Source organism: Mastomys coucha, unplaced genomic scaffold (assembly GCF_008632895.1).
Source record: "Mastomys coucha isolate ucsf_1 unplaced genomic scaffold, UCSF_Mcou_1 pScaffold14, whole genome shotgun sequence".
Classification (NCBI taxonomy): Eukaryota; Metazoa; Chordata; class Mammalia; order Rodentia; family Muridae; genus Mastomys; species Mastomys coucha.
Window position 1 is genome coordinate 20,369,070 of NW_022196896.1, and position 21,497 is coordinate 20,390,566.

Below are 21,497 nucleotides of genomic sequence, written 5' to 3' on the forward strand. Positions count from 1 at the left end.
CTCTCTCTCTCTCTCTCTCTCTCTCTCTCTCTCTCTCTCTCTCTCTCTCTCTCTCTCTTCTCAATATTCTCTCATTCTCCCCTCCTCCCATGATTTTTCATAGCTCTGACGAAATATCTAACAAGAAATATCTTAAGAAAGGAAGGAATCCTCCTGCAAATGTTTACCTTATAAACATTCTACTACCTTCTCAAAGAGGGTGGACCAAGTTTTCAAACATGGAAACCTATTGGGCAGTGGTTTTCAACCTATGGGTCATGATTCCATTGGGGGTTGCATATAAGATATCCTAGATACCAGATATCAGAGGTCAGAGTATTATGATTCAAAACAGAAACAAAATTACAATTATGAGGTAGCAATTATGGTTAGGAACTATATTAAAGAGTCACAGCATTAGGAAGGTTGGGAATCACAGCTCTAAGAACCATTACATTTACATTCTCATCCCCACAGTCTCATCCCATTCTTTCTTCCTCTGGCTCTCTCTCTGTTTTCTTTTGTTGCTTTGGTTTGGGATTTGTGAGACAGAGATTCACACTGTAGCTCAGGCTCACAGTGAGTTCACTCTGTAGCTCAAGTAGGCTTTAGATACAGAATGTTTCTCTTACCATAGCCTCTAAACATTGGGACTACCAGTGTGTGCCACTATTCCTGTCTATATGTCTTCATGAGTGTATGCACACCTTTGTATATGTACACGTGTGTGTGTGTGTGCATGCACGCATGTGTGTGTGTGTGTGTGTGTGTGTGTGTGTGTGTGTGTGTGTGTGTGTAGTGTGTCAGTTTTTGCTAAGCTGTCTAGAAAGAGAGCTTGCAGGATCAGTCTTTAATGCCAGGGCTAATGATAAGTGGAGTCATGCTTTACTTTTATGTTGAATGCTGTGATTTAAACTCAGGTCCTTTTGCTTCCAAAACAAGTGTTCTTACCCACTGAGTTATCTCTCCATCCCATAAATTTGTTACAAAAAAACTGTTGTTAATAATTATATACATTTTACAAACCTGTTGTGGTTGATCATAAATAAATAACATGGGTAGTGTTTAACTTCTCAGCTACATTTATACTATAGAAAAATATGAATACTCTTCCATATTGATATGGGAATAAAACTTAGCTAAGTGTTAATCTTATCAAGTATGAAAGAAAATATCATGTATTGTACTTCTAAAGGCTGTCTAGAAATGAGATGAACTTTGCTGTTAACTACTGTTAATTGATTTCCAGCTGTCAACCATCTCCAAGTCAGAGAGCACTTTATGAGTGGCTCTATTGATTCTCATCTTTCCTCTTCTAGGATCACCACTATATGAAAGGAAATAGAACCAAGCTGTGTTAGGTAAGAATTCTACTGTCTTCCAATAATTTAATATGCACCCAGTTTCTTTCCAAACTGTAGATATATATACTTTAGAACCCCACCATGTGGACAATGTTAAATATCCCAACTCTACTAGAATGAGCTGTATGAAAGGGTAGTTCATAACTCCAATCTTCTAATAACACTAAATTAAAGTAAAGAATAGTTTAAAAGCTAAATTGTAAATGTGACATAATGCGTCTTCATATTAATAAAGTTTCGTATGTGTGAAGCAATTTTCAACATGTGCATGAATAAAAAATGACCATATTAAACAAGTTTAGATCAGGTAATGACACTCAATTTTGTCCTTTTCAGATGAGGTTGTTGAAAAATGCAAAACATTTCAATCTTAAATATCATAGTTAAAAGATTTCAACAAAAAATATCTTCTGAGTTTCTAAGAGATTGGGCAGAGAAATTTCTGTCCAATTTAATTTTATTTCCAGAAAAGATATAAGATTTCAAAATAAACATATGACAAAGAATACAGTACTTGCACATAATGAAAATAACATCTATTTGTATACAATCAAGATGGGTAATGATGCAAAAAATATTGCTCTGTAAATCAGTCAGCCCTTTCTACTTATTTTATTAAAAGATAATATACAGAGATATCATTTCAGCAGCTTTGCCAGAACTTCTTAGATCTAAGACCAACCCAAAATCTGTAGCAGAACTCAGCACTTCAAAAACAAAGAGCAAAGGAAAATCCAATGCAGATGTGCATTCCTCCAGATATTTAATGTATAGCAGCAGAGTTACAGTGTTAGTCCTCATGGCAACCAACCCACAATAAACATTAAAGACCACTAAAAACAGGCTGTGTGTTTCCACTCAAATATCATAAAACTGAGACAGACAGTCTTTATTTGTAAGCAATATATTAATTCTATTTTTATTATTGGTTAACTTGAAACAGTGTAGAATTACATGAGAAAGGGAAGACAGCCTGAGAGTGGTCAGCATGTTTCCCTTTTTTGGGGTCCTGAACTGCATATGAGCAGAGACAGTTAGGTACATTTAGACATGAATGCATTCATTTCTCTCTGCTTTTTAATATTGATGCAATGTAATTAGCTGCTTCCAGTTCCTGCTGCCTTGGTTTTCCCATAATAATGAACTATAACCCAACATTACAAGTAAAATAAACCCTGTTTCCCCATATTGATACTTGTCAGAATATCTTACCACATAACAGCAATGAAACCAGGGCATAAGTGGTGTGTTGGCATCTTTCATCTCAGTCTGGAAAAAATTCTATCCAACTAGCAAAACAAACTGTAAAAATTGATGTGTTAATGAGTCACCAAATACTTACCAATATACCCAACAAAACAATAGGCTCCTTGAATGAAACATCATACTAGAATAGCAAGACTAACCTCAAAGACAACAACCATGTCTTTTGTTTGTATTGCTTTTATTTATATATCAGAATTCATAGACTAACACCTATGGTTTTTCTTGTCTTTTCAGAAAGGTATATCAATATACTAAATTTTTTAAAATGTATATCTTATAAAATATATATAAATTTTTAACATAAAACTATATTTGTTTCTCTACCAGTAATTTTTTAAAGAGAGTAAAGCCTAAAAAAGAAAGCTTAAAGTCAGTAAAACATAAATACTGGAATTAATTTGATACTTGACAATTAAATAATATACTAGACATAGATAAAGCTAATCTATTGCATAGAGATTTGAAAGATAGCTCAATGATTAAGAGCACTGGCTGCTTTTCCAGAAGACCGAGGGTTCAATTCCTGACACTCATAGTAGAACCCAAACACGTGTAACTCCAGTTCCAGGAGGTCCAATAACCTCTTCTGGCCTCCACAAGCCACGGCATATAGACACACATTCAGAAAACACACAAATGCTCATAAAATTATTATTTAATTAATAATTTTAAATTTATTATTTGATTTTAATCTATTGTTCGACTAACTCTACAATGTTGGTATGTCATTATTGTCAGTTATAATTCAAGATAACTAAAGAAATAATAATATAAGTAAACACAACATAAAATTAGTAACTTTCTAATATGCTAGAATTAGTTATTAGAATTGTATAAGATATTGGTGAAAAATAGAATCAAGAATTCCTAGAACACATGAAGGGGATTTTTAAACTGTAAATATCATTTTACTTCATGAAAAGAAATTGCTTCTTCTCAAATGAAATTTACAAATTCAATCACCTAAATCAAATTCTAACAATGCCTTTGCACAAGTTGAGGGTAGGATGTTAATGCCCATATTGAGGATATGGGCAGAAGGTGTGTGACTAAGGCAATCTTAAGTCATCCTCAGCTTGACTGAAGTTCCAGAAGTTTCTTCAAGGCCATTTTCTTTGACTACACTTAGAAAATTTGCTTTAGAAAACCCAGTTGTAAATTCTTATTCTGCCTCTACTAACGCTAAACATTCTACGAGCTTCTTCTACTTTCACAACCCAAGAATTGGTTCCTCAAGAACTTTCCATTATCTTCTGGAACTGTCATCATCAAGAAAGAGTTCCATCTCCGAATGTTTGTACAGGAGATTTTAATTTTGATGGATGTCAAGTGTCAAACATAGGAGTCTTAAGTATTTTCACCAACCTCTGTCTTCTCGTGGTTCTCAGCTAGTAAACCTTAGTACTGATCAAAACATATTGCAGACAATTTTTAAAAATTACAAGATAATTAAAATTTTAAAAAGAAGCTTTATCCCTGCTGACTGGGATTCATAATGCTGAAAGGCATTACACATGCTGCAGAGGAAGATAGAGAATCACTGTCTTGTCACCCAGCCATGAGCCCTGCAACCAGCATGAGCCTCATCTTAACTTTATGCCATAGATACACAAAAAATTCAAGATTCTATAATTTCTGCACAAATTTAAAAGTTAGACCTATCAAACCAAGTTGCCTGAAGGTTTCTTTGTTTTAGAGCACCACTGTGTTCAGAAAATAAAGCTTTGAATTTTATTGGTGTCCATCCTACTATAGTCACCAAGGTTGCATTCCAGCTTTGTACCTGGTGTCTTTCCAGGCAGTCAACTTGATGAATCTTCAATGCCTCTGAAATTCCATGGGGTAACAACTTGGTCCCCAGTTTGGCTTACCCCAAACATTCCATATTGATGATAGAAACTTTAAGAGATGGGCCCAGCAGGAGGTTTTTATGATATTGAGGGTATGGCCTTGAAGGACAGAGTAGGGTCCTAAGTCCTTTGTCTTTTCTCCTTCTACTTCTTGATATGAATCTATTTACTTCTGCTGTGATATGCCACAGCACTCCCACAGTATCAGGGCCCACTTACAATAGCCTGACACTTCCAAAACAGCAAGTCAAATAAAGAATAAAACCTCGTCCTCTTTCTTGATACAACTAAGAAAGTGGCTGATGCACAGTCAAGGAATATATGGGTAATATTCTGATATTTAAGTATAGTCAAGGAATATACAGAAAATGTACAGTAGTAGATAGAAATATAGAAGTCAGTCTGGAAGGATATCAAATGAACTGTCAACTATGATTTCCCTTAGAAAATAAAAAGCAATATTAAATTCCAGAGATGCTGGTAGGTAACATTATTACCTACCTACTATACTTAGTAAGACTTAAAGTAGATAGAGAGCATGAATATTAATTCAGTCTCTAACATGATAAATACACCATAGTATAAATACATGTTATTTATGAATACTCCTTTTTAAATGCAAAATGTCTATTAAACACCATGTATTAATAAAAATGCTATATTGAGTTTCGATTTTTTCCTTTGAGTCTTTTTTCCTTTTTAATTTTTTTACTGGTTATTTTATTTATTTACATTTTGAATGTTATCCCGCTTCCCTGTTTCCTCTCCATAAATCCTTCCCCCCTTCACTTGCTTCTATGAGGGAGCTCCCCCACCCACCCAGCCACTCCCACCCAACCACCATAGCATTCCCCTATGCTGGGGCATCCAGTCTCCACAGGACCAAGGACCTCTCCTCCCATTGATCCCAGATAAGACAGTCCTCCGCTACATAAGCAACTCTTTGGTTGGTGGTTTAGTCTCTGGGAGCTCTGAGGGATTTAGTTGGTTGATAATGTTGTTGTCCCTATGGGTGTGCAAACTCCTTCAGCTTCTTCAGTACTTCCTCTAATTTTTCCATTGCAGTCCTGTGCTCAGTCTGATGGTTGGCTGCAAGCATCCACATCTGTATTGGTCAGGCTCTGGTAGCACCTCTCAGGAGAGAGCCATAGCAGGCTTCTGTCAGCAAGCACTTCTTGGCATCAGCAATTGTGTCTGGGTTTAGTGTCTGCAGATGGGATGGATTCCTAGGTGGGACAGTTACTGGATGGCCTTTCCTTCAGTCTCTGCTCAACTCTTTGTCCTTTCATTTCCTTTGGACAGGAACAATTCTGTGTTAATATTTTTCAGATGGATGGGGAGCCCCATTCCTCAACCAGGGACTATGCCTAGCCTCTGAATTTGGTTTCTACAGGCTCTCTCCCCCCCTTTGTTGGGTATTTCAGCCAATGCTATCCGAGTTGGGTCCTAGGAGTCTCTGGGACTTTCTAGTGGCTACCCCCAGTTCCCCATCCCCCACTGCTACATAATTCCTTTCAATTTCCTGACCCTCTGTACTTCTCCCCCTCTCCTCCCACACCTGATCCTGCCTCCTTTTTTCTTTCCTTTCCTCCAAGATTTTTCCCTCCCACTACCTTCTGTAATTATTATGCCCCCCTTCTAGGACTGAAGCATCCACACTTTGGTCTCCCTTCTTTTTGAGCTTCGTATGGTCTGTGAGTTGTACCTTGGGTATTCTGAGCTTTTTGCCTAATATCCACTTATCAGTGAGTGCATACCATGTGTGTTCTTTTGTGACTAGGTTAACTCTCTCAGGATGATATTTTCTAGTTCTATCCATTTGCCCGGGAATTTCATTTAGTCATTGTTTTTAATAGCTGAGTAGTACTCTATTGTGTAAATGTACCACATTTTCAGTCTTCTGTTAAGGGACATCTGGGTTGTTTCCAGCTTCTGGACTATTAATTTAGTATCTAACATGATAAATACTCCATAGTATAAATACATGTTATTTATGAATACTCCTTAAAGCAGTGACCCACTGCTTAAGATTATTTTTAGTGTTCACATTTTCTCTAATTTTGTAATGATAAATGTGATACATTTACTTATTTATAATGATAAATCACACATTATAAACATTCACTTCAAGCTATTATAATATGACCATGATGATCCTATAATATCTGTTGAAAATGTAGAATTAATAATAATTCCATGCAAAGAACTGGGTGTGGTGGTACATGGTTGTAATCCAACCACTTAAAAGGTGTGCTAAGGTAGAAGGACCATGCGTGTGAGACAAGCTGGTATTACCTAGTATGACCCAATCTCATTAACACAAAGACAAAATAAATATGACTTACATATGTCCTCCAGTCCTTCTCAATTGAAGTGGGGCACTCACACTGACATCGGCACTTGTATAGAGGATGGGGTCTGAAGGTCTGTATGTGAGAGCAGGATTGAGAATATCTAAAAGAAATCAATATTTGTTAAGTTAGTTTTAAGAAACAATGTCTACAAAATGTATGATTAACATACATATGAATAACATTATAAAGATTGAACAGGTTATATTTAAGGGTAGGGAAAGGTTATAGAGGGTTATACACATACATGCAGTAACAATTAGTGAAAAACAACATGAATTTGAAGGAGAGCAGGAAAGGACATATGGGAAGACTTGGAGGAAATGAAAAAAAAAAGGGAAGAAGTGTTGTACTTAAAAAATAATATAAAAAACCTGAACAATTTTTTAAAAAGGCAAAACAGCAGCAACTGTGTCTACAGTATACAGTACACTAGTAGCAAAGGATCTTTTCCAATGTAGAGTGTATTGAAGAGTGAAATTCTTGGCTGTAAAAGAAAAGTCATAACTTGAAATGTAAGAACCAACTTCAGGATCTTAAAGTGATAGTACTTTTGTCAGAATGGAGGCTGTCTTAGGGTTAGTATTGGAATGATGAAACACCATGACAAAAGCAATGTGGGAAGGAATGTGTTTATTCAGCTCACACATCCACATCAGTGTTCATCATCAAAGGACAGGAACTCACACAGAGTTAGAATCTGGAGTTAGATGATTCAGAGGCCATGGAGGAGTGTGATTTACTGATTTTTCCCTCATGGATTCCTCGGACTCCTTTCTTATTGAACTCAAGACCAGGAATAGCACCCCAACACTGGACTAGGGCTTTCCCCATCAATCATCAATTAAGAAAATGTCCTACAGGTAGCTCACAGCAAGATTTTATAAAGGCATTTTGTCATTAGAGCTTCCCTCCCCTCAAATGACAAATGGCTTTAGTTTGTGTCAAGGTGATACAAACCTATCCAGCATAGCAGCCACTACAGCTATTAGCCTGTACCTCTTCATTTCCCCATAAAACAGGCATTACCCCAAATTTCAGTGACTAGGAAATTTAACTAAGAAATTTGTATCTATTTTATGAGAAGTAAAAAATAAAAATAAAAATAAAATAAAACAAAACATGGCCCTTGATTTTCTAGTGTTCAACAGGACAAAGAAAAACTCCTAAAGAAGTAAAAAAGAAAGGTTTGGAGAAGGGTGAAAAAGTAGGAATGAGGAAGGGAGGGAGAGAAGGAGGGAGTGAGGGAGGGAGTGAGGGAGGGAATGAGGGAGGGAGGGAGGGAAGGAGAGAGGGAGGGAGGGAGAAAGAAAGGAAGGAAAGAAGAAAGGAAAGAAGGAAGGAAGGAAGGAAGGAAGGAAGGAAGGAAGGAAGGAAGGAAGGAAGGAAGGAAATCAATCATTTACTAGCTCATCAGCTTCCTGGTCTCATGGGGTGGGGGGTGGAAATATGTCACTTCCTAAGGAAGTGCTTCCTATACCTTAGCAGGCATGGGCTCCTCCAGGGAGCTTTAAAACCCTAGCCTATTGGACCCTCCTTTTGCCTTGTAGTTCACTAGGTTTAAGAGGAGTGAAGGTTTATCTAATTATTTCCCATATTCCTGGAAAACTGTTGTTGGGGAGACGACACTGAGAAACAAGTAGAAGATTGATTCTCAACCTTCCTAATGCTGAGACCCTTTAGTGCAGTTCCACATGTTGTGGTGATCCCCAACCATAACATTATTTGTATTGCTACTTCATAACAGTAATTATGCTAGTGTTGTGAATCATAATATAACCATTTGTGTTTTTTCAAATGGTCTTAGGTGACCCATGTAGAAGGGTTGGTAAACCCCAGAGGAGTCACGACTCACAGGGTAAGAACCACTTTTGATTCTAAAGCATGCCATTAATATCAGTTGGCTTAGACAGTAAATCCTGTTGTGTGTCTGATGAAATCTACTTTACAAATCATTGCAATTACTGGGAGCAATGAGCTTTCTGTTATTGATGAATGTGCTGGGTGGACATTGATAAACTTGGGCTTGCATTCCAAAGGCATCCACAATTTGAGATTACTTTGTTTTCTGATTTATACTGTTCCACAGGGTTTCAATAACAAATTACAACAAGCAAGAGAAATGTGTTTTCTCAGCTGGGCCTTGAAGCAGACTATAATTCCAACTATGTGGAAGACTAAGGCAGGAGAAACACAACTCAAGCTCAGCATGGACTAAGAGTATTAAAGCCAGCCTGGGAACTATAGTGAGACCCTGGGTTAAAATTAAAAAGTAAAAAGATTGGATACAGTTTATAATTTAATATAAAGTACTTTCCTTGTCTGTCCCAGGCCCTCAGTTTATCACCATTTAAAGCAAAGATAGACAGACAAATAAATAAATGGATAGATGCACAATACATACATACATACATGCATACATACATACATACATACGTACATGTAGATATTAGATAGAGAGACAGACAGACAGATAGATAGATAGATGGATGGATGGATGGATGGACAGACAGACAGACAGATAGATAGATATACAGACAGCTGGCTATAAGGAAGGAATTTCCTCTCCATAGTATTGAAAATCACAACAGTAAATGCAATGTCCATGCTTTCTTTCCTTCTGACTTCCAGATACTGGCAACTCTTGATGTTCTTCAGCTTTTACATGAGCCACTTCCATCTCTGTCTCCAACAACATATAGTCTTTCTCAGGTTCTTTTTCTTCCTGTAAATAAACAAATGGTTGAATTTGGTGTATATCCTCATCCAGACTAAAGTCAACTTTGCTTGTTAACTTGTCAAAGACATAAGTTTTACACAGAGACAAGTTGTGAAGCTTCTGTGAAGATATGAATTGAGAGGCACAGTCACAAACCCTGTGCATTCTCTTTGCCAGTTTCTCAATGGCTTAATCATAAGTGGTTAAAAGTAGAAAATTCCATTCTTCCTCAGCCCTCAAAGTGATCAGGAGAGACAGAAAGTACATGGTCAGAGAGACTGTACAAGTTTTACCTGCATAACTCCTTTTATGTACAAAACACTATCACTTTATTTCACTAATTCCATGATGTGAAAGCAATAGAAAACACTATAAACAACCACCCTAGACATCACAAATGGACCAAGGCAGTTGTTTGTCTTTCCTCTTCAGAACAGTTAAGTCATGTTATCCAAAGTACTAGCAAGCAAAAATTCCCATGAACCTTAAATTAGTACTTATGCACGTCTTTCATTAAAATAATTTAATTTTTCTGATTCAAGAATTGTTGCATTAGGATTTATAAATCTTAATAACTTCAAAGCTCCATGTGTTATATTGGAACTATCAATAATCTTCTCATTTGAAATTCTCATTTGAAGGCACCCTGAATCAGGAACACAAAATATACAATATCAAATAGAAAACAAAAATTCTATCTATTGGGGTACTGGCATTCAGGGGAGTGGAGAATGAAATAAGGATAATCTCAAAGTAGCATTTGAAACACAAACACAAATATGTAGGAAGCAGCTTAGAGCTACTTGGGAAAAGAGACTAGGAAGAGTTTCAAGATGATGACACATGGGTTGAACCCTTAGGTGTTAGCTTCATCTTGATTGAGTAACAGAATTTGAACCTCCCCTTCTACCTTTCCCCCTCCCTTCCCCCTTCATCTTTCCTCTCCCATCCCTCTTCACCTCCCTGCTTCCTGCCTTCCACCTCTCCTCCCTCTCCTTCCCCCTTCTCTCTGTGTTTGTCTCTGTCTTCATCTATTTCTATCCCTCTCAGTGTCTGCCCTCCTCTTTTGCCTCCCCCTTCAGTTTCATGTTGCTTAACCACTCCACTCATCAACTTCTAGAATGAGTTATATGTCGGCCTACAAGGCTCAATCTTTCTTCTTCTTTCTCTATTTTATACCCATCCCTTGAAGCTCAATAATAATGCTCTTTAAAAGAACTCCCATATAAACTCCTTCATCTTAGAGTTCTCCTCCAAATGCTACTCATTTATACAAACTCTTCCTATCTTCATTTAGATATTTAATAATATCATAACAAGCTTCATAAATTACAAATAAGCTCCTGGTTATCCTCATAAAAACTTACCTCTCCTCTTCATCACAGTAAATGAAAGCCCTATTTTTATAGTTGCTGAGACTTAAATGCCCATAATATTTTTTCACTTATTTAATATCTGGCTATTACTATCCAATTAATTATTAAATATGACCTATTATCCTCAAGACATATATTAGTTGATCTGTGCTTCTACAATGTATGTCCCAGAAATGAAACTCAGGTCACGAAAGAAAATAAAATGTCTATTCATCCCAGAAAGAGAAGACAACAAAAAAATTGATCCAAACCAAAGCTAATTAACTAATGGGTTTGCTGGAGCCTCTTCGAAAAGCAGAATACACTGGAAGAAATTACACTATGGTGAATTGGCCTGAAGACATTAATAATATCTACATCACTGAAGAGTCTGTCCCATAGTATGACTAGCTTAAGAGATAGAATGGACAGCTTACAAAAAGTTGAACCACTGAATAGTGTCCACTAAAAGGCCACCAGGGGCGAATTTCTCATCCGCATTCATTTTTGCTCTTTTGTATAATAGCAAACATGGACAAGAGCTTCCATAAGATCATGTAAAGACTCTTGGGCTGAGGCCCACAAAAGCCTCATGAGCCTTGAGAGAATGTGATGTAACACTTACTTATCTTGTAAGAATTCTCCCAACATAAAGGCATCTTGACACTTGGGAGCCAAGGAATACCCTCAAAGGCACACCATGCTACAACTCTCAGGCAAGAGATTTATTAGGGAGAAACTAGAATGACTCTGAATGGGAAGAGAGACTGAGGGGTTGGCGTTTATAGGGTCTTTGGAACATTCACATGAGCTAACAGAAAAGTACAGCCCCGCTGGAAGTATTGCTTTGACAGTTAACACTGAGTCACAGGGTGGACAGGGTGGCAGGTATGGGAGATTTCCATCTCTCAGAGCTTGGAGGCAGGCCAAGGTGAGAGGTTTGTCCAGTGGCCTGTTACCCTATAAGCGCTGTTGTTCTGATTCAACAAGTATTGAGTATGGTAAAGGAAAGAGCTGTTACTACAAAGAGAAAAGGGAAAAATTTCACTTATGAAAGGGTAGTAATTCAGTAAAAGTATAGGCTGAACCCTGTAGTATAAGAGCATTTAACATAGAGACAGAGGATATAAAGGAGTCAAAAAGGTAAAATCCATTGCAACAAATGACAGGATAAGTATCTACAGGAAATCTAACTTTATGTACTTTAGAGCAGCATATAAATGCCTTTTAGATGACTTGAAAGGCCTCTGGAAAAACCCTGCACCACTGTGGTGAGAGATGTAAATGAGTTCAATTTACCTCAGTTAGACAACTGACAACAAGGTAGTAAATAATGAATCCACGAAAATTCAATATGGCAAACTTAGAAGTAACCTACTGAGGTTACTAACAAGAGTGTGGGTGATGAGTTATTTACAGGAACATGAACAAATCAAAGGTAATTGTATCTCTGAAAGCTCTGCCACCACCACAGCCTGCTTAACAACTCACAAAATCTTCATCTCTACAGCACCCTGAATGACTTAAAGACAGCATAATGGGATCAGATTCCTCCCCATCAGCCATTACTGCTTTTGTAATCCCAGGGACTGGCTTGTTAAATCTTGCTAGTTTCAGAAACTCCCTGAGACTTTTGAGTTACTGTTTTCCTGAGTCTTGTAAATTCTGTTTACTTCATGAATCTTAAGGAGCCTCCCTTCAAGATGGAATCTTTCATTTCAGAGGAAATAACTACACAGCCATGATTAGTATACCAAGGTTGTTTATTTCTTAAATTCATGTGTTGATGGAATTTGTAGGTGAAGTATGTTTGGAGGCCCTCAGGACTATAGAAGGTGACAAAGATGCCTCCTATAATAGCATGATGTCTTTATAAAGAGAGTAAAAGAGATACATGGTAGTATCTGTGCTTGCTCTCACCATGTGAAGACCTCAGCCAAGTCATGACATAGATGGAAGAAAAAGCAAAACAAACTAAAACAAAAACCCAGCCCTCAGCAGATGCTAGTGCTATGCCCTTTAATTTTTCAATCTTCAGAACAAGACCCAATTATAACAATTCTTTAAAAATTATCATGTTTTCAGTCATTTTGTTATATAGCAACAATTAATGGACTAAAACATGTCTCATTATTCTCCATGGTCTTCTGTTACCTTCAAAAACAGAGTATCAGAAATCTGAAAGCATGCCTTCCCTGGCTTGGAAACACTAGATACAAGTCCAGTTTCTTTAGCAAAAGTTCTTATTTATTTATTTATTTATTCATTCATTCATTTATTTTTAAACTCCAGATTTTACTCCCCTCTCCATCCACCCTCCGACTGTTCCACATCCCATAACTCCTCCCTGCCCCTCTGTCTTCAAGAGGATGTCTACATAACCCACTCCACCCCACCAGACCTCTAAACTCCTTGTGGCCTCAAATCTCTTGAAGGTTAGGTCCATCTTCTCTGACTAAACACAGACCCGGCACTCCTTTGCTGTATGTGTTGGGGGCCTCATATCAGTTGGTGTATGCTGCCTGGCTGGTGTTCCAGTATCTGAGAAATCTCCTGGGTCCAGGTTAATTGAGACTGCTGGTCTTCCTACAGAGTCACCCTCCTCCTCAGCTTCTTCCAGCTTTCTCCTAATTCAACCACAGTGGTCAGCAGCTTCTGTCGATTGGCTGGGTGCAAATATATGCATCTGTCTCTTTCAACTGCTTGTTGGGTCTTTCAGAGGGCAGTCACAATAGGTCCCTTTCTGTGAGCACTCCATAGCCTCAGTAATATTGTGAGGCCTTGGGGTCGCTGGACCTTCTTTTCCTCAGGCTCCTCCAATTCTATCCCTGCAGTTCTTTCAGACAGGAACAATTATGGGTCAGGGTTTTGACTGTGGAATGTCAACCCCATCCCTCACTTTGAGTCCTGTCTTTCTGCTGGAGATGGGCTCTACAAGTTCCCTCTCCCCAATGTAGGGCCTTTCACCTTAGGTCCCTCTGTTTGAGTTCTGAGAGTTTCTCACCTCTCAGGTCTCTGGTACATTCTGGAGGGTCCCCCCAACTTTTCACCTCCAGAGGTTGCATGTTTCTATTCTTTCTGTTGGCCCTCAGAGATTTCAGTTCTTTTCCTCCACCCAATACCTGATCATGTTCCCCTCTCCATCCACCCCCTATCCCTTTTCCCTTCCATGTCCCTTCCTCCTCCCTTGTGGTTGCTTTCTTTCAGAAAAAAAGTCCCTTCCAAGTAAAACTGAGCCATCCTTACTTGGGCTCTTCAGTTTGTTGACCTTTTTTTTTTAGCTCTGTGAGCTGTATATTGGATATGCAGCACTTTGCTAATAATTTGGCTATTAATAATTATAATAATTTAGCTAATATCCACTTATTAGTAAGTACATACCATACATGTCCTTTGGGTCTGAGTTACCACACTCAGGATGATATTTTCTGGTTCTATCCATTTGCCTACAAAACTCAGGATGTCCTCCTTCTTAATAGCTGAGTAGTATTCCATTATGTAAATGAACCATTTACTGTATCCATTCTTCTGTCGTGAGACATCTGGGTTGTTTCCAGCTAGTGTGTGTATCTGGCTGGCTGGGTGACTGACTGACTGACTTCCTAAAGTAAAAGGAAATAAAGGCCACTATGAACATAGTGGAGCAGGTGCCCCTGTGGCATGGTGGGGCATCTTTTGGGTATATTAAGTCCCTGCTCTCTGTCCTTTATATAGGAATAGTCAATTCAGAACGTTAAGGAACAGAAGATGAAAACAAAAATGCAATAAGACTGAAAATTTTAGTTCTTCATGCCTCAAAATTGATTTAAGTTTTCCAACTTTGGAAAATCTTTCTAACATACTTTGCTTCCTTACTTTGATGCAGAAGAAAGACTTTTTTTCTATTCTTTTTAAGTACAATTCTTAATGAAAGTAGCAACTCTTCCCTGCAAGTGTGATTAATGCATGCATCCTTTACCACCTTCTGTCCAGTTTACAAGGAGCAAATGAGCATTTCTATATTACCTTCAGTTTCTTATTATACAAGGAAGCATGTGTGTGCATGTGGTGTGTGTGTGTGTGTGTGTGTGTGTGAGTGTGTGTTATGTGTTTGTGTGTGTGTATGTGTATGTGTGTGTGAGTGTGTGTGTGTATGTGTATGTGTGTGTGAGTGTGTGTATGTGTGTGTGAGTGTGTGTATATGTGTGTGTGTATGTGTGTGTGCTTGTATGTGTATGTGTGTGTGTGAGTTTATGTGTATGTGGGTGTATGTGCATGTGTGTGTGAGTGTGTATGTGTATGTATATTGTGTGTGAGTGTGTATGTGTATTGTGTATATGTTTGTGTGTATGTGTATATGTATGTGTATGTGTGTGTGTGTATGTATGTGTATGTGTGTGAGTGTGTGTGTATGTGTTTGTGTGAGTGTGTGTGTGTATGTGTGTGTGTGTGTGTGTGTGTGTGTGTGTGTGAGTGTATGTGTGTGTGTGAGTGTGTGTGTTTGTATGTGTATGTGTGTATGTGTGTATCTGGCTGGCTGACTGACTGACTTCCTAAAATAAAACATTCAGGGATATTATGAAAAAAAAAAAACCTAAAGACTTCATTAATGTTAAAAATATTATCTTTCATTATTTAAGGCCTAAATTCCATTATTTTATTCTAGCCAATAAAATAAATATATCCAGAAATAAATCCAGAAATTCGGGCTTTTCTTATTCTCAACAAGTTCTTCATTCTTCACCACCCATGGCTTTGTTCTATTCCTAGTTTGTAAATTTGCATATGTATACTTACAAATATATATCGTTGGGGGATTTTTCTCATAAATAAATCATCTTTACAACTTAGTCTGCAACTTGTGTTTTTCAATTTAACATCTTGAAAATCCATCGTTGTGAGTGCACACACAGCAACCTCATTCTTTATAAAGACTGTTTATTATTCCAAAGTATAAATAACCCATACTGTGTTTGTTTTCTAAGACCACATTGCCACTGCAATTTTCCACTGAAAACTTGCTTTCTCCAGTGAATTTTATTCTTGCATTCTCTTATTACTTGCTTTAGCATACACTAAATACCAGGAATGACAAAAGAAAAGCATTTACCTTTTCTTATATTTTACTTTTTAATATATTTGTCCATGTATATAAATGAAGCATAGGGTCAATAGAAAAATCCATGTGTTTTAACACAATGCACTGTTTCACCATATATAAATATGCCAATATAGTGGTCATATTCCTTAACATTTCATTTACAAATTATTATTGATGGGAAGAATTTTATTGCTATACAGTTTATAGTCATAATTTTAACTATATGAGTAATGAATTATCCCTTCATTGTCAAAGAAGACTAATCTTGGATTTTGTGAAAACTTATTTCAGGACCACCTTTTATTTCAGATATCTGCTCTTAGAAATAGTCATGGAAAATTATCATACTTCAAAGTTAATGTATGAAGCACAAGAAACAGGGAAAGCTTAATAATTCATAATGAAACTACCTTATTCTCTTTACATGGCACAATTTATTTTCATATCTCAAGTCAAAGAAAAATAGCAAGGTTCTTCACTAAAATACATCTTCATACTACAATCAGTAAGCCATAGTTGTACACTGACATGGGAGAGGAGTGATGGCCTATTCATTAATTATTTTTCTATAACCATGTAGAATATATCAGATGAGAGACCAGCCAAGAATTAATAACCTTGATGCCATAACTTTACAAGGAACAAAAGATGTAAGTTAGAAGTAGAGTGTCTCAGTGTTCTATCCCTAACTTTCCTATGAATTATACTGATGTAACAAATATATACTTAGAATCTTGCCTTAGCTGTACTCATATTAATGATAACACTGCTTTGTTGCTGTATTTCCAAGAAACATACTACCAGAATTTGGAGCTAGGTAAGTCCCACTATGGAGCTGTCAAACATTATAAAAGGTTAGAAGCACCTCATTGATCAGAAGCAAGTAGCCTCTGCCCAATATTAGCCATAAAGAGTTCTCCAGATACAGTGAATTCTGAAAGAACTTCAATAAGTTTAAAAATACTAATATAGTATTTAATAAATGTGACATCTCATCCTAAAATATTATCCAATCCTCCTTTGTCTACCTACAGTTGTGAACATAGGGCCCTTCCTAAGATGATTGTTTTGAGAAATGAGTTGTCTAAAGTATGTAGTTAGGTCTGGCCCTTGGTAAGCACTCTGTTAACTAGGATTGATTTTAGCCTTATGGATGTGGTCTGCCTTCCAGATCCAGAAGTTGAGGTGAAACTTCACGTGGGGTGGCTATCTGATACTGGAGCCTATGCTTATTGCTATTAATGCCTTGAAAGGGGAGTCGATAAAAGTGATTTAAGTATAGCATCTAAACTTTATATTTTTCTAATATCTAGACTTTAATAAATATAAACAAGCAAAAATGTATCTTAATCCTTTTTCCCAAATATTATAATTTCAACATAGACTGTTGAAATACTTATTCATATTTTAAAAATATTAATCCATTCTCTGAAACTTTCATTTATTTATGACTGTGGTCATCTTCTCCATCTTCTCCTATCCTTTCCCATATCTAATAACTCCCTCTCCTTCCCATGAAGGCCACGCCCTACTTTCATATCTTCTGGTTTTATTTTGGCCCCCATGGAGTTAACCAAGGACTCTCACAGGTGTATGGAAGTGAGGCTATCCACTGGAGCTATATACAGCGAAAGCTTCATCTCTGAAGACAAGTATTTCCTCTCCTCCAACCTCCCTGGACTGCCATAAGTTATGCTGAACATGTTACATCCCATGACACCCTATCCAATCAATGGTACAATGTTTACAGATCCTATGGGCTTGAGAGTTCAAAAGTGCCATGGCCATGCTGCGCTCAAAAGACATCATGCCATGGCCTTATTCCCCATTTTTGTCTCATATTTTTTCTGACCCCACTTCTGCAAGATGCTCCAGCCTTAAAGTTGATCATATGGGTATTCCATTTAATACTGAGTACTCAAGATGTGTTTATAATGTTTTTAAATTGAATATTCAATCATTGTTGCATATATGTGTTGTGTGTGTGTGTGTCTGAACTAGAAACACTTCAAATATTCAACAACTGTATGCTGCATGTAAGCTTTGTACTACAGCATAGCACAAGGTGGGTCTATGGGTAGAAAAATAATAAAACCAATCTATATAAGATTCACACACATCATACATCACACATATTTTAAGCTCTTGTCTTCTTTATAAAATTAGGTTCTCTTTAGAATAAGTTATGGAACTTATTCTTTGTACAATACACATAGCCAGAAGTAGGTATTTTTTCAAACAAAAATCACAAATATAAAAAATCATAAATTTATCAATGAATAACTGAAACAATATAAAAACTAGAGGCAGATTGTAATTTTTTAATTTAAAGAATTAGATGAGTTTGAAAATCTAAAATCTCTACAGTTAGATCCTGTAGCAATTGACAGAATATAAGAACTTATAACAGACATATAGCTTGATATTCTCTCTCTCCCTCTTTCTTTCTCTCTCTCTAAATCACATAAAATTCTTAATGTTATTCCACAAAAGGATGTACACCATAACTGATAACATATTCACATCTCCCAATACCATTATTTGACTAAATATAATTCCTTTTAAACTTTATAGAGGTTACAGTTTGGTAAAAATTATTCTAGAAAATTTCTTTTTTATTGCTATTTAATCACGTTGTGTCTTGCTCACTGCCCCTCCTCACTGTCACCTCTCTAACAATCCTTCCCCCTTTCTCCTTCCCTTGTCCTCTGAGAGGGTGGAGGACTCCATGGGAATTCTTTTACTCTGACACATAAAGTCTCTGAGGGGCTAGGTGCATCCTCTCCCACTGAGACCACGCAAGGCAGTCTAGATAGAAGAAAATATCCCACAGAAAGGCCACAGCTTCTGGGAGAGCTTCTACTCCAGTTATTCAGAACCCTCATGAAGACCAAGCTATAGACCTGCTACATCTGTGAGGGGTTTGGGGGGTTTGCCCAGCCCGTGTATGCTCTTTGGTTCATATTTCATCCTCTGAGAGCTCCAAAAAAATCCAGAATAGTTGACTCTGTTGGTCTTCCTGCTCAGTTCCTTTCTCCTCTGGCCCGCAATTCTTACCCCAACTCTTCCATAACGGTCCCCAAGCTCTATCCACTGTTTGGCTGTGGGTCTCTGTAACCCTCTGAGTCAGGTGCTGGGTAGAGCCTCTCAGAGTTCAGCCATGCTAGACTTCTGTCTGCAAGATAACAGAGTTTCATAAATAATGTCAGGGATATTAGTATTGCACATGCTTTCAAGTTGAGCCAGTTATTGGTTGGTCATTCCCTCAGTATCCACTCCATCCCCCACGAATTTCTTCTTAAAAATTACAAAGGAATGAACAATTGTATGAACTTTAAGGTATAGACTGTGAGTAACATAGAAGTTTGAGTCTGACTTAACATTCAGATTGTGGGTGACAAAACAATTCCAACTACTTATGCTGTTTTAAGACCTTCTTAGACATTCTGGTTCTTCTTAGATGGTGAAGCCCATGATAAGTACAATATTCTATGCCAGGCTAACAAGCATTGTATACTAAAATTACTAATTGTCTGCATAACCTTGCAGTTATAAATCTATGCACTAGACTATATGTCAAAGAATCACACTGTCAAATCTCTTCTTAAGGTCATTAACAGATGAAGGTCTATGAGACAATCATTGTCCAGCTTACTTTTTACAACTCTGTGCATACAAGCACATACTGTATAATTAAACCGAAACATGGGAACTAAGTTCATTGTAGTCTGTGTTTCCAAATTTAGGGGTCATAATTTATTTTGAGAATGACATCTTTCACATTAGATAGTACTGACAGCACTAGGGATTTTTTTGGTTTGGGTTTTTTTTTCCATTTTTTATTGGTTTTTATTTATTGACATTTCACATGTTATCCCCCTTTCTAGTTTCCCCTCAACAAACTTCCTATCCTCGTCCCCTCCCCCTGCCTTATGAGGGTGCTCCCCAACAGCCCACCCAGTCCTGCTTCAGTGCTCTAGCATTCTCTTACCCTGGGTCATTGAGCATCCACAGGACCAAGAGGTTAACCTCCCAGTAATGCATGATAGGGCAATTCCCTACTAAATATCCAGCTGGAGCAATGGGTCCCCCAATGTATACTCTTCGGATGGAGGTTTAGTCACTGGGAGCTTTGGGGGAGAGGGTCTGGTTGGTTGATATTGCTGTTCTTCCTATGGGGTTGCAAACCCCTTCAGCTCCCTCAGTTCTTGCCCTAATTTCTCCATTGTGGTTTCTGTGCTCTGTCCAGTGTTTGGCTGGATGCATCCTCATCTGTATTGGTCAGACTCTGGTAGAGCACAGCTATGCCAGGGTCCTGTCAGCAAGTGTTTCTTGGCATCAGCAATAGTATTTGGGTTTGGTTTCTGTAGATGGGATGGATTCCTAGGTGTGGCAGTCTCTGGTGGTCCTTCCTACAGTCTCTGTTCCATTCTTTGTCCCTGCACTTCTTTTAAACAGGAAGAATTCTGGATTAATATTTTTCAGGTGGGTGGGTGGCCGCATCCCTCAACTAGAGGTCTTGCTTCTCCACTGGATATGGTCTCTACAGGTTCTATTTCTGCTTTGTTGGATATTTTGGATAGTGTCCTCCCTGCTGGATCCTGGGAACCCATTGAGCCCCTGGCATCTGGGACTTTCTACTGACTTACCCCTAGCTCCTTCTAGTGCTACTCTCCTCCTTTCAAATTACTGACCCTCTGTACTTCTCTCACATCTCCTCCCATATCTGAACCAGGCTCCCTTTTCCTTCCCCCTCCTGTCTTCCCTTTATCTCCTACCAGATCCCTTTCTCCCTCTACTTCCCAAGATTATTTTCTTTCCCATTCTGGGTAGGACTGCAGCATCCATATTTTGGTGTGATCTTCTTTCTTCTTGGGATTCATATGTTCTATGAGTTGTATTGGGGATATTCCAAGCTCTTTTTGACAAATATCACTTATCAGTGAGTGGTTATTTTTTGACTGGGCTATCTCAATCAGGATCATATTTTCATCCATTTGTCTTCAAATTTCATATAGTCATTGTTTGTAACAGCCATGTAGTACTCCATCGTGTAAATGTACCACATTTTCTGTATACATTTCTCTGTTGGAGAACATCTGGGTTCTTTCCAGCTTCTGGCTAATATAAATAATGCTGCTATGAACTATATGAATGCTGCTATAGTGGAGCATGTGTCCTTGTTATATGTTAGAGCATCTTCTGGGTATATGGCCAGAAGTGATATAGCTGGGTCCTCAGGTAAAACTATTCCAATTTTCTGAGGAACTACCACACAGATTTACAGAGTCGCTGATAAGAGCCTGTAATCCCATCATCAATGGAGGGCTATTTCACTTTCTCCACATCCTCACCAGCATCAGCTGTCATCTGAGTTTTTTATCTTAGCCATTCTAGTTGGTGTAAGGTTGAATCTCAGGGTCGTTTTCGTTTTTATTTCCCTGATGACTAAGAATGTTGAATATTTCTTTTTTTTTTAATTGGATATTTTCTTTCTTTACATTTCAAATGTTACCAATTTTCCCAATCTCCC

The 21,497-nt window shown here is 37.7% G+C and overlaps 1 long non-coding RNA gene across 2 annotated transcripts in view; it reads left to right on the plus strand.

The window, feature by feature from the left end:
* Positions 1 to 21,497, plus strand: part of LOC116088039 — a 184,913-nt gene that overhangs the window by 133,754 nt on the left and 29,662 nt on the right. The window contains exons 4-7 of one of the 2 annotated variants that reach the window (XR_004117742.1): positions 1,299 to 1,340; positions 7,952 to 7,997; positions 8,618 to 8,668; positions 8,900 to 9,046. This is a non-coding gene — a long non-coding RNA (uncharacterized LOC116088039). Of the gene's footprint in view, positions 1 to 1,298; positions 1,341 to 7,951; positions 7,998 to 8,617; positions 8,669 to 8,899; positions 9,047 to 21,497 lie in introns of those variants that run through there. The other variant, XR_004117741.1, reaches the window with a different exon arrangement.